The following is a 13325-nucleotide window of genomic DNA, read 5'->3' as shown; positions in this document are numbered from 1 at the left end:
CAGTGGTTGGAAGAAGTATTCAAATTAGGGCATGTCAATCAATTAAAATATTTAATAGCCAATAATCGCATGATTGTCCATGATTAATCGCAAATTAATCTCACATTGTTTATCAGTTCAAAATGTCCTTTAAAGGGAGATCTGTCAGGTATTTAAAGGGGCTGTTTGTAAGAATCAGAAATTGGTTTACAGCGACACCTGTGGCCGTTAAGTCAACGACTTATTTTTTTTGGAGCATCATCATTGCGTTCACAGATACGGATGACATTTGCGTGACTTTACCAAAGGCTAAATATAACTTAAAGGCAGCCAGAAATGTGTCTTCTTTGTTACTAATCCAGCTGTTAATAGACTAAAGACTATAAACTGTTGCCAGTATGCAGTGGTTGGAAGAAGTATTCAAATTAGGGCATGTCAATCAATTAAAATATTTAATCGCCATTAATTGCATGATTGTCCATGATTAATCGCAAATTAATCTCACATTGTTTATTAGTTCAAAATGTCCTATAAAGGGAGATTTGTCAGGTATTTAAAGGGACTGTTTGTAAGAATCAGAAATTGGTTAACGGCGACACCTGTGGCCGTTAACTCAACGACTTATTTTTTTTGGAGCATCATGATTGCGTTCACAGATACCGGATGACATTTGAGTACACGTTTGCGTGACTATTTTAGAGGCTAAATATAACTGCATCTTCTTTGTTACTAATCCAGCTGTTAATGGGGTACAACTAAGACTTTAATTGTTGCCAGTATGCAGTGGTTGGAAGAAGTATTCAATAGGGGCATGTCAATCAATTATAATATTTAATCGCCATTAATTGCATGATTGTCCATGATTAATTGCACATTTTTTATCAGTTCAAAATGTCCCTTAAAGGGAGATCTGTCAAGTATTTAAAGGGACTGTTTGTAAGAATCAGAAATGCTTGTTAACAGCGACACTTGTGGCCGTTAAGTCAACGAAAGTCAGCGAACGCCCTGTTGCTCGCACTACCTGAACGTGAGGGAGCATCTGTCAAAACAGTGAGGCAAACCTGTCTTTGCTTCTGCGTTTTTTTTGGAGCATCACGATTGTATTCACAGATACGGGATGACATTTGAGTACACGTTTGCGTGACTTTAACTAGAGGCTAAATATAACTTAAAGGCAGGCACTAATGTGTCTTCTTTGTTACTAATCCAGCTGTTAATGGGCTAAAGACTAACTGGCCCAAAGACTATAAACTGTTGCCACTATGCAGTGGTTGGAAGAATATTCAAATTAGGGCTGTCAATCAATTAAAATATTTACTATTTTGAGTGCGTTCACACTGTGAAGTATGGCAAAATGCAGTGCACTTAAATTACCCGGATGTTGTACTCAAAACGGTCAAATCGTTGAGTGACGGGAGACTTTGACCAATCACAGGTCATTTCAGAGAGAGAGTGTTCCTATTGGCTGTGCTCTGGCTGGTGGGCGGTGCTTGGTATTTCTTCAACTGATCTCAATATGACTGCCGGGTCACAAACTTTCTCATTTTACAGCTAAACTGTACACTACAAGATGTTTCTGAAAACATTTGAGGATAGAAATAGGCATTACAGTAACAGAATATTAATTCATATTTGATCAGCGCTGCCTAGTTTGACCGCTTGGTCGGAGTTTGTTCATAGATGGCAGCTGGATGGCAGATTGGTTGTTTTCCTCTGGTCTGTGAAATCTTGCAGATGCCATTAGGAGCACCGGAGGACACAGAGGCACATGCTTTTTTTCAGATTACCTGTCTCATGCACTACTGTCACTACTGGATATAGTGACCGTTTTATAAAAGTAACTTTTTTAAATCATATTTGCTGTGGTTCCACCCACTACTGCTTTAAGGGGAGTCTTGTATCACTTAAAATATACTTAACGTGTTGACAAATATTCCCTACATTGTTTTTAATTAATTAAGGATTAATTAGTATTATTAATAATAACTTTGTTTAATCATATTTGCTCCATTTCTACCCACTGCAGCTTTAAATACAGTACTTGAGTAAACTTAATTTGTTACTTTCCACCACTGTTCATCCAGCTATTAAGGGGATTTTTTGGGGGAAAGATTTAGTTTGAACCTTTCCCAAAAAACGTGTGGGCTAATCTTTGACTATTACAGTCACTCTTTATAGCTGCATATATGATTACTTTGACTCATTGTGACATCACAATAATTCAAGTTTATGTATTTACATATTGTATTGTATATTATATATTGTATGACAAGCATGAAGGACTTGACAGAGAAACATACAGTATTAATACATTTAAAGCAATCCAAATACAAAAATTAGGCCAGAATTAGTAGAGAATGAATTCAGTGAATTTTATTATAGCCCAAAATCACAATTTGCAAAAAAAGTACTCGTATCCTTTACTTAAGTAATAGTAATAATATCACATTGTTAAATTACTCCATTGCAAATGAGAGTCCTGAATTATAGCTGAAGTAGGCGAGATTGGAGCAAATATGATTAAAAAAAGTTATTTTATAAAACGGTCGCTATATTGTGACAGTAGTACATGAAACGGGTAACGGAAAAAAAAATCATGTGCCTCTGTGTCCTCCTGTGTCCTCCGGTGCTCCTAACGGCATCTGCAAAATTTCACAGACCGGAAGAAAACAAGCAGTAAGAGCTGATCTGAGGTTTGCTGTCCAACTGTCTATGAGAGCCGGCTGTCAATCACTCGCGAACTCCAACCAAACGGTCAAACTAGTCAGCGCTGATCAAATATGAATCAATATTATGTTACATTAATGCCTATTTCTCGCCTCAAATGTTTTCAGAATCATCTTTTAGTGTACTGTTTAGCTGTAAAATGAGAAAGTTTGTGACACCGCCGCCATTGTGAAATCTGGTGAAGGAACGCCAAGTTCTGGTCACATGACCAGTGCACAGCCAATAGGAATGCTCTCTCAATAAAATGACCTGTGATTGGTCAAAGTCTCCCGTCACGGGCTACATTTTTTAAAGCCCCGAAACAGAGCCATGATGAGGTGCAGAAGTCTAGTTATCTCTCAGAACACTTGAATTACAATATGCTGAAAGTTTATTATAGAATTTTTGCCCAATGATGCCAAAAATATACTGCCTACTGCCACTTTAATGTAACTTAGGTTCAGAAGTATTATCAGCAAAATGAAGCATTTTAATATTGTAGCTGTTAAAAAAAGAGAAAAATATGCTTCACATTTGAGACAGATCTTCACATTTTTTAAATAAAATAAATAGAGATATATTAGAGTTGTTAACTTGCACTATTAGATTCTCATTTTGTTTTTACTTGCATGATCTTTTTCTTTTTTTTATACATATATAATTTGCATTGTTGGAGGGAGCCTGGAACTGCTCTTTATAATTATTGTACATATGATAAATAAAGAACTTGAACTCATATGCAAAATACTTTTATAGTATATAAATAGTACTGTAAAGGACAGAGGGTGTCGTATCCTGTACAGATTGTAAAGCCCCCTGAGGCAAATTTGTAATTTGTGTTTTTGGGCTATATAAATAAAAATTACTTGACTTGACTATATAAATAAAATATGTAACTGGTTCAAATGCAATGTATTAAGTTTTCACTTTCAAGGTAAAATTCAAGAATCTTAGCGTACATGACCAAAATGTATCCATTTAAAGGAATTATGAATTGTGCTTAAACGTTTGCTGGCCTGCATTTATAAGCACAGTCTCAATCTCCTCTCACTACCATTCACTTTGTCAAAATTTGACCACATTTAACCGCATGCAGTCAAAATTACATAATTATGTTTGCAACATGATGTAATAATTTGGCCCTGCAACTGTCTAAATTGCAGCATTATAAATCCCTTTAGCAATGAGCCCACAATGAGGCCTATAGGTACAACCTTTTTGCTTTTAAGTGGTAGAGAGTAACTACATCAATTTACCCAGATAATGAGGTGCAATTTTGAGGTGTTCGTACTTGAATATTTCCATTTTATGCCTCTTCTTCTGCCCTTATTATGCATGTAGGAGTACAGCTCTGCTGCGAGTTAAACATGTTTCCAATAAAGATGGAATGGTAAATGGACTTGCATTTATATAGCACTCTACTCTACTCTTATATAGCGCTTTACAAATACATGCCAACATTTACCCCATTCACACACACATTCATACATTGATGGTATTGGCTGCCAAACTGCTCATCAGGATCACAATGCATGCCAACATTTACCCCATTCACAAACACTCACAGTTCAGTATCTTGCTCAAGGACACTTCGACATGCGGACTGGAGGAGCCGGGGATCGAACCACCGACCACCACCATCCAGTAATAAATGATAATGTCACACTCTGAAAGGGGTCATTCTGCCTAGAGTAATTTTGATATTTTAAGTACATTTTGATGACAATATTTATGTACTATTATTTAAGCATTTTTGAATGCAGGATTTTTAATTGAGTATTTTTACATTGCAGTACTGTATTTTATTGTGTAATGTATATACCTAAAGTAGAGTAAAGAATCTGAATACTTCTATTGACAGCTGTAGTTTTGCTTACTGACTGTTTTAGGCCCAGGCGGTCAGATGTACCATCAGCCCAACAGGACCAACAGCACGTTTAGAAATGATTGGATAAACAGGGATAGGCTTAAGAGTTCAGAAGACACAGGGTGAAGTAGAGTGTAGGTGACTATAGCTGTGGTGGTTGTGCTGGCAGGACTCACTGCTCAGCCCTATGCAGATACCATGCGTCTAATTATCATCAGCATGTGGGATGGGAGGTTCCCTCCGTCACTGACACACTCGGCCAGCTGTCATATTTTGATAAGGTGTCTGATGATTGGTGTTTCCTGTTTGATTGCAGCCTTACTGCATAGCCGGATCTCCTCTGTGGGTTAGTAATTACCCTGTTCCTCAGATAGGCTTATTCCTCCCCTTGAAATATGTTACAAGGGACCATCGAAAGTGATAAGTACACTTTGGTTTTCTAGGGCTCTAAAATGTTAGTAGTGAAGTAGTGAAAAATGACCATCACAAGTTCCCAGAATTTGACATCTTCAGATATCTTGTTTAGGCCAACCAATAGGCAAAAACCTAAAGATATTCAATTTACAATGATATGAAACAGCAGAAAATCCTCATATGTGAGAAACTCGTATCAGAGAATAATTGGTATATTATTTTACTTTAAAAAATTATTTAAAATAGTTGCAGATTAATTTTCTGTCGTTTCAGCTGGGTTTTTTTATATTTTAATTTAAATTTTATAATTTAATCTTTGGAAATGTTGCCCCACAAAACAAATAGACTGTGATATACAGTACTGTATATATTTTTTAAAACACATTTTCTATATTCATCTATATTTCTACTCTACTATAATTCAGAGGGAATTATTGTACTTTTGACTCCACTACATTTATTTGACAGTTTAGTTGCTTTTCAGATTAAGATTGTATATATAATGATCTTTAAAATATGATTGTTACAGATATTACTAATACATATTTATATAAAACTACAAATTAAATACTATCACTGGTTCCCAACCTGGGGGTCACGACCCCTTAAGGGGTGTAAGATAAACAAAAATATACAGTTGGTCTATATCTCAGCATTTCATTAATTTATGTGAAGAAAAACTAATTTAAATTGTTATTTTTAAAGTTTGGATTATTATTTAGGATATAAACAGGATAAGGGCACAGTGAAGACCTGAACACAAGCTATATTCACAGAGCCTTCCCTCTCTGCTAAACAGCCTCGTCCTGTATTAGAAAAGTATGAAATTAAAACAACCAAAGAGCTGATAGAACAATGGCCAAATGGCAGGGAGAAGAAACACTGAATTTGTCAAAAAAGAAGTGTATTGAGTATGTATGATTGTTAAAAATTGAGAGAATTGTATTAAAAGTTCCTAAAAATAATCGCAAAACTCATCTCTGATACACTATTCACAGGAAATAATCTGCTCAAAATTCATCCAAATCACTCATTTTACACAAACTTCCTGCAGGTATTGCATTCACTATTTGGGTTAACTGTACTGTTTATCAGTTGTTTTGTGCTGTTATTGTTATGCATTGAATATAATATGAAATAAATATCTATAAAATATGTCACTTAGTCAGGGGTTGTCAGTTTACTCAATGATAGAAGGGGTTCATTAAGGAAAAAGTTTGGAAACCAAGTGACATCAATGCAGGATTTTAACTTGTAATGGAATACTTGGAATATCGTGTGGTATGAAGGATCTGAGAACTTCCTCCACTACTAGATTTTAAATTCTGTTGTCCAATGTTAGCGTGCTCTCTTCAAGTTGTGTTGAAATTTTACTTTTGTACACAAGAGGGCAGCATATCTCTGTTATATAATCTGTGATGGAAACCTGTGCCAGTTCTGTGTGCAGTGATGTTTTTGCTTTGACCACAGTCACAGGGACTTGATTTCATTCCTTGATTTAAGTTAATTGTGGCCAGTGTTTCATTCTCTGTTCAGTATCCCAATAATTATATTACATTTGGTTGATACAAGTCTGACAATTTTCTTCTGTGTGAATTAGAGACTTAGATTTACAAACAGGGCTTTCTCTTGTAACTAAACATGTGTTGGCGCAGCGTGTCCTGCTAGATCTGTGGTTTCTATGATGGTTTAAAAAAAAAGAAAAAAGAAAGAAGTATTTTGTGTATCCTTTGTTGTCCGAGAGTTTTTCACTCATCAAATAGTGCTTCATGTTGTTCCTCACACAAAATGTGTGCTATGTGAATAGATATTTTCGTTATTGAATGTGACGCTCATCTGTTTTCACTCGTTTTATCTCCTCGTTTCTTTTTTCTTTCTATTTTCTTCCCAAACAAACAGCATGTCATGTTCATCCCAACTGACCAGCTGCTCTCCATATTGGCTTTCTTATGTTCCTTGCAAACAGGCTCGGCTGCGCTTCAAAGGGAATGATTTATGCCCTTAAATGAATGAATGAAAAGCCATATCTTTCCTGTTTTCAGATTTGGTCAGTTTAGAGCTGTAACTATAAGCCTGTGCTTCATTATTTCAGCCTGTCACGTTCATCTAGTTTTAACAACACAAATGATCATTTTTATGATGATTCTATTAAGCTGTAACTAAACATCTAGGGCCACTTGTTTACAAAGATGGTTAGTGTAAAACATATTAGAACAAATGCTATTTTAAGCCTTTATTTGTCCAGGCAATTGAAATATTGTGTAGAGTGGCTGTATTTCAGACACACCCTGCTACCCATTCACACAGGAGCTGCCTCGTACAACCCTCTGTTGGCTACTGACCAACTCCACTCCAGTGGTTGGGGCTTGAGTGCCTTCCTCCACAGCACATCAACTGAATTTATAGGGAGTAGGGTGTGTGATATTTGCAGCTCTCAAGCTTCTGGTTGTCACTGGATCCTTAAATTTCCTTCCTCTTGCTGGGATTCAAACCAACAACATTGCAATGGCAAGCTTATTTCTATCATTTAAAGATTACTGAGACCCGGAGAGTATGATTATTTGACTCATTCTGCTTACAAATCTGTAATTTTAAGTTTTTTTGTGGTGATGTGGCATACATGGTGGGGTTGGCACTGCCAGTATGAAGACTTTTATTGCTAAATATGATTTATTAAAGCTTTGCCAAAGTTTGTGAGCTAAAGGAAGAACGGTTACAGGTTTGCAGACAGGCAGAGATGAGCTGGTTATCTCCTTCTTATCAGTCACCAGCTCCTATTAGGATGTTGCATGTGGTTCCAGGACATTACCCATTTCCTCCTCTGTATATCAAAGCCTCTAGGTCCCCCTCCTTCCCACAGCCTAATTCACTCCAGATGAGCACAATGGGACATTTGATTTAGTGTGCAAAGACACATGTATACAGCTGTGTCAGCCTGCCTCAAACAGCTGGCGTGGAGCTTCGGTACAACTTTTAATCATGCAGTTGTTTATGTAATTAAGCACCAAGGACTGTGTTGCATTGTCCTCAGCTGCAAACCGATCAGATATTTCAGCGTGATGTAGGCCCTGTCTTTGTTGTAGCTCATACCGCCAGCAAATGCTCATGGTTTAATGACATGCAGGTGATACAAATCATGTGCAAACTGCTGAAGGTCTTCCAAGTGTGTGTCAACACACATGACAGCTCTCGCAGTGAATATATTTCTGTTGAATATGTACATTGGATCCTGGACAAGAGGCTCAAATGACCTGTTGCAAAGGCCTAAAGTCTGATTTTGTGAATAACATGCAGTCAATTTTTTATTGGCTTTAGTAAGATGTTCAAAACTGGAGGCAGGAAAGAAAAAAATGGAGGAAACATGAGTATGCAGAACACGCCTTATCCTCACTTCCTATTTTTCTTTTGTAGCCATCAAGTATTGATGGCAGCTCCAAGCAGGGTGAGCTCTGGGCATCAAGACGTATCATATATATACAGCAAGTGTGTCTGGGAATGTTGATCTGAAAACCATAAAGGCTTTTTTCTATTCACTGTACCAGGTCGCCCTTTGTGGCTGCATGCAGGGAATATCCACGTTTTTTGTCCTATGGCAGGCTCAGTGGTGCACTACAACACAAATGCCTGTAATTTCACAACCCCAAGATAATGTATTCTTACCAACAGAGGATGGTCTCAAAGTGCTCAGACAGTTGCGCAGGCAGCTAATTTGGGATAGATATACAATATCCCTTTGAAGTTGTGCTATAGTGCTAGTGCTCAGAAATCCCCCCCCTTAGAAAACAGTACATAACAGCTTCTTTGTAGTACACTGTTTTAGTTGCTGAAGGGAAGGTAATGTTGCATTTGATTAAGTGGAAGGCTGATTCATTAACAAAACAGGGCATGCACGAGGAGTCTAAGTGCAAAGTGTGGCAAGAAAGTGGTCCAGGTCACCTTGCCAGAGTCATAAATGTCTATTCCATTTCAAAGAACTGTGTTATTTTCTTCCTCGACAGACTGAATCATGGGTTTTTTGGGATGCATCCGGAGTTCCCTCAGAAGATTTCTCCCCAGTTTTTATACATAGATAAGGTGATTCATGTTTTCTGCGAGGGGTGAAAATATTGGCCAAGGCAGTGCGGAGACAGAGAGAAACGCAGTCAGTGTCTTTTCCACTGCAGCGTTTCAGAGATGGCAGAGATTATGGGAGGATAACACTGCACAACATGGCCGCCCCAAACCAGATCAAAGCAGAGACAATCAAAGCCAGAGTGAAAGCTACAGCAGTAAGCTCTTTTAAATGTCTGCCTCCCCCCGCCCCAACTGAGCGAGACTGTTACCCTCAACTCAACTGTTTCCATCCCCAATCTTTCCACTTCTGGGATCGACATAAGCCCCTTTTGCATGAATACTGGACAGTGAGTAGACCAGACATAAATCCTTCAAAGCAATGTAAACAGCACAGTAAATGACCTATGATAATATTAAACCTGAGCTGTCGTGCTGTAAAGCCTGCATAATGCCAGCGCTGATAAGACACGACACTGGTCGTAATCATTTATGGCGCTGGGTTTAGGCTATAGAAGATCGTCATGACAAACGACTTGTCATGACTCATGTATGGTTTTACATGAAAGGGTGTAACCACAGGGCTCCCGCACCGCACGGTCAGAGCGGAGTTGAAGTTTTGACCCACTTTCTCACATAGATTATAATGCAGGCTGTAGAAATCGCACGACACCTCCCCAGACATCTCAGAAGTCAAGCCTTCTTGACTTCTCAGCCTTTGACCTTTTGACCCCTTTGACTTGTGCCCACATGTTTTTAGATTGATGAATGCATTTTTTCCACCTCCCAGACAGCTACTGGTTTCAGTTCATTTCTGCATGGTATGAAAATCGACATCAGAGACTTGCTCGAAAAAGGTAATCCATCATAATGGACTTTTAGTCATCTTTATACTTAGTCAAGGTTATCTTAATGGCTGTGCTGCACTTGAGAGGCTTTGATTATTTTGAACATTTTTTCAAGTGCTGACAGGAAGCCAAGACTTGCTCAGATGTCAGCTGATTAACTGTTTTAATGCAGAAAGCTACCAAAGTCACATTTTCATAAACTTACTTTAAACCTGCATTTTTTTATATTGACTTTTTAGGAGTAGGATCCTATGCAGCTCATAGCTTGTAGACTATTTTAGTTCATTGTTATGGTTTTTCAGTCCACAGCAGAACTGAATGGTTGCGTCTCACTGCTCTCATCGACCCCTCTGTATAAAGTCATAAGCCGCTGTTTACAACAAAAAACCCTGACAAAAAGGCTGTACAGTGATTACAGAATTAAATGGCAGAGACCAGATACTAGTACTGGAGAGGAAATTCGAGCACCTAGTAAGCTACAAAAACAAATATATTTCTGTGGACAAAAGCAGAGCTAAAAGCTGATTGAATACTGAGCACACATTGGTCAGGTCTCTAGAAACTCCAGTTGGATGCCATTATTGCTCTGTGTTGACTTGATTTATAAGTCGGCTAAATTGGGTAAACAAACTGAACTGAATCTGAAACGATTTAATATGACAGCTTGATAAAAATGTAAATAGTTCTGTTTTTTGTGTGATAGAAATTTTTGCATGATAGAAATTTGAATTCTTTGTTTTTCACCTGTGGTCTTGGGCTAAAAAATGTGAAATTAATAGCACTGAACTTTTGAACGAATCTTTCAACAAATATTTTTACTGAACTGATTCTAGTGATTCAGTAAACTGAAAAGAACTGCTTTGCCTATCACAGACACGTTTGGTAACATGTTAGCATAACGACATGATAAACCGGTATAATCTCAGTGCTGTATTGTGAATCTTTCTGCCCCTCACTTGGCTTTAACACTTTTAACCCAAGGCTTTTTTGCTCAGTTTTCACTCCCTTTATTCATAGGCTTTTGATTGAGAAATTCCCACCAGCACTTGAATGCATCACCTGGAGTACACTTCAAAGCAATCCATCGTTTCAGTTGTATCACCTCGCCATGATACTATTAACTCAATAATTCATAAATAATGTCTAAAAACATGTGGTGTAATAGATGAACTATCTGAGACTCAAGTCTCAAATCTCTGCAAAGGAATTCTGAATTGAAGTGACATTATCGGGTAAACAGTGGCTCCCTAGAAAGCATGAACAAACACATTGATTATTCTAAAAAGCTGAGGTGTCCTTTGAGAAATGTTTGGCAATATATACACAATTTAGAGTAAATGGGCAAATGTGCAAAAACACAGGTGTGTTCCCGTGGAAATACCTGCAGACAGCTGTCTTAGATGTTTGATTTCGCCTGCAGGGACAGAGGTGACAGGTAGATAGAAGCACCTCCCAGGGACAGGTTTACCTCAGGGAGCATGGATCAAAATGTTTCCACTGGACCTGCAGCAGTAGGGGACAAACCTGCATCAATTAAAAGCATCGTAATGATTATGACCGAGATCAAACACCCGACCTGGCACTGCTTGTCAATTCCACAGACAGCAGCTTGTGGAGTGCCTATAATGTCTGTGAGAGTAGGGATGAGCACGCTGAGGGGAAACTCTACTTTTGATAATGTTTCATCAATCTGTTTGAAGTCTTTTTTTGGGGGGTCCCTCTTTTCTTTTTGGCTGCACTATTGCTTGGTTTGCAAAAGCGTTTGAGTCTTCGTGACTCATAGCAATATTTCGCCGTCCTAAGTGTCCTTGAATATATTTTCTCTTCAAGGTGTTATTCTATGGTATCTAAATGCATGCACACATTTCAATTAACCCGAGCCAAAGGTTAAGTGGTTTGTTGGCTGGTTTGTGTACACGTTTTCAGAGACAGGTCCAATTGAAAATGACTGCATAGATGATATTAGTCTTTATCAAGTTAATCTTTGGTATGTTTTTGACCTAACCTTAACTCTGTGTTTATTCTCAGTAGTGCCAGCTGCTGCTTGTTCTTATCTTTAGCAAGGCCTTGTATTATATTGACTATTAATCTTACAAATAGCGTTTCTGAATCCGTGACAGTTTATAATGTTTGTATTGTTCTGTTTTCCCACCCCTTAGTTTTCTGTGACTTTTTGGCATCAGCGCAGCACACTGCGGTTGTGTGTTTCAAGCAAATAAAACGACTGCTGCCTCTGCTCTAAATATTTAGCCATTGCAGACCTTGCAGTTCATGCACTGTGTCTACTTTAATAAGATGTGACGGTGTCTGGATTTAAACTTCATTCACATTATTACAGTTTTCAAATAGCTCTGAATTTTGCCTTGGACATGAGAGACAGTTTTTGGCTCCAGGTACCAGTGTTCAGCAGGGAATGAGGTTGTTAAATAGCTTAAAATCAGAGCTGAGGAGTCTGCACAGGCTCCTCACACATACTGCTCAAGACATTTCCAATTCAAGGAGTACTTTCTGATCTTTCAGTATTCAGTTTGAATCCAACTTTCCCTTTTATACATGGAGAATGTGGGAGAGGTATGCTCATCTCAGTTTTTTAACTCTCCTGATAGCTCTGCTTCCTATGTTCAACATCTTTTTGTAGCCCAGGTCTGTCTGCTACTGTTGTAATTAAGACCAAGAATTAGCAGACCGGAATCAGATGAAAGGCTCATAAAGCACAGCTGAATTCAGTATTCGGCATGCCAGGGGCCAGCTCAGTTACAGACTTAATTCATATTCCCTTTGTTCCTCTCCAATCTCACAGAGGTCTTGAGGCAGCTGAAGGACTAGTGACAATATAACAGGTATTAAATAGACCATTTCCAGTGTCGCCATGTGGTAACTGAAGGCTTCAAAGAGCCAACAATATGCTATGAAATTAAACCAGGGATCAGTCTGGCAGTGTATATATTCAGCACTGCAATGTGAAATGTTATGACGCAGACATTTAAAATGCCCACAACAGGGACCCCATAAACAACATCCTGTTTTTGAAGGTGATGATGAAAGAGTTATATTTATTCATACGGTATATAAATCAAGTCTTTCTGAGTATGTGGTGTGGACTGGACTGTGCTACATCATCCGTTTTGCTTTCTGTTTTTTGGCTCAAACCCTCTAATAGGCTGTTTCAAGTCTATTTCTGTAAACATGGCAGAATTTATGCTACCTAACCTCGCAAGTGAAACGATTCTGTTTGTAAAGCCTGTTTGGTATTCCAGTCATTCCCAACTGAACCATCTGGTGGCGGTCTTTGCACTCTCCCAGTGGAACATTACTCTTAGTGATCTTGTTGTCCTATCAACTTGCTACCTCATTAAAATGAGTGATGATAATAAATCCCACAGGCCACGTGCAATGAAATCATATTGATCTGCGAACACCGACACATGCATATCCTCACTATCATGTATGCACACATATCA

The sequence above is a fragment of the Sebastes umbrosus genome, chromosome 12 (assembly GCF_015220745.1).
Source record: "Sebastes umbrosus isolate fSebUmb1 chromosome 12, fSebUmb1.pri, whole genome shotgun sequence".
NCBI classification, from domain to species: domain Eukaryota; kingdom Metazoa; phylum Chordata; class Actinopteri; order Perciformes; family Sebastidae; genus Sebastes; species Sebastes umbrosus.
Note: the sequence above shows the minus strand (reverse complement) of the source record.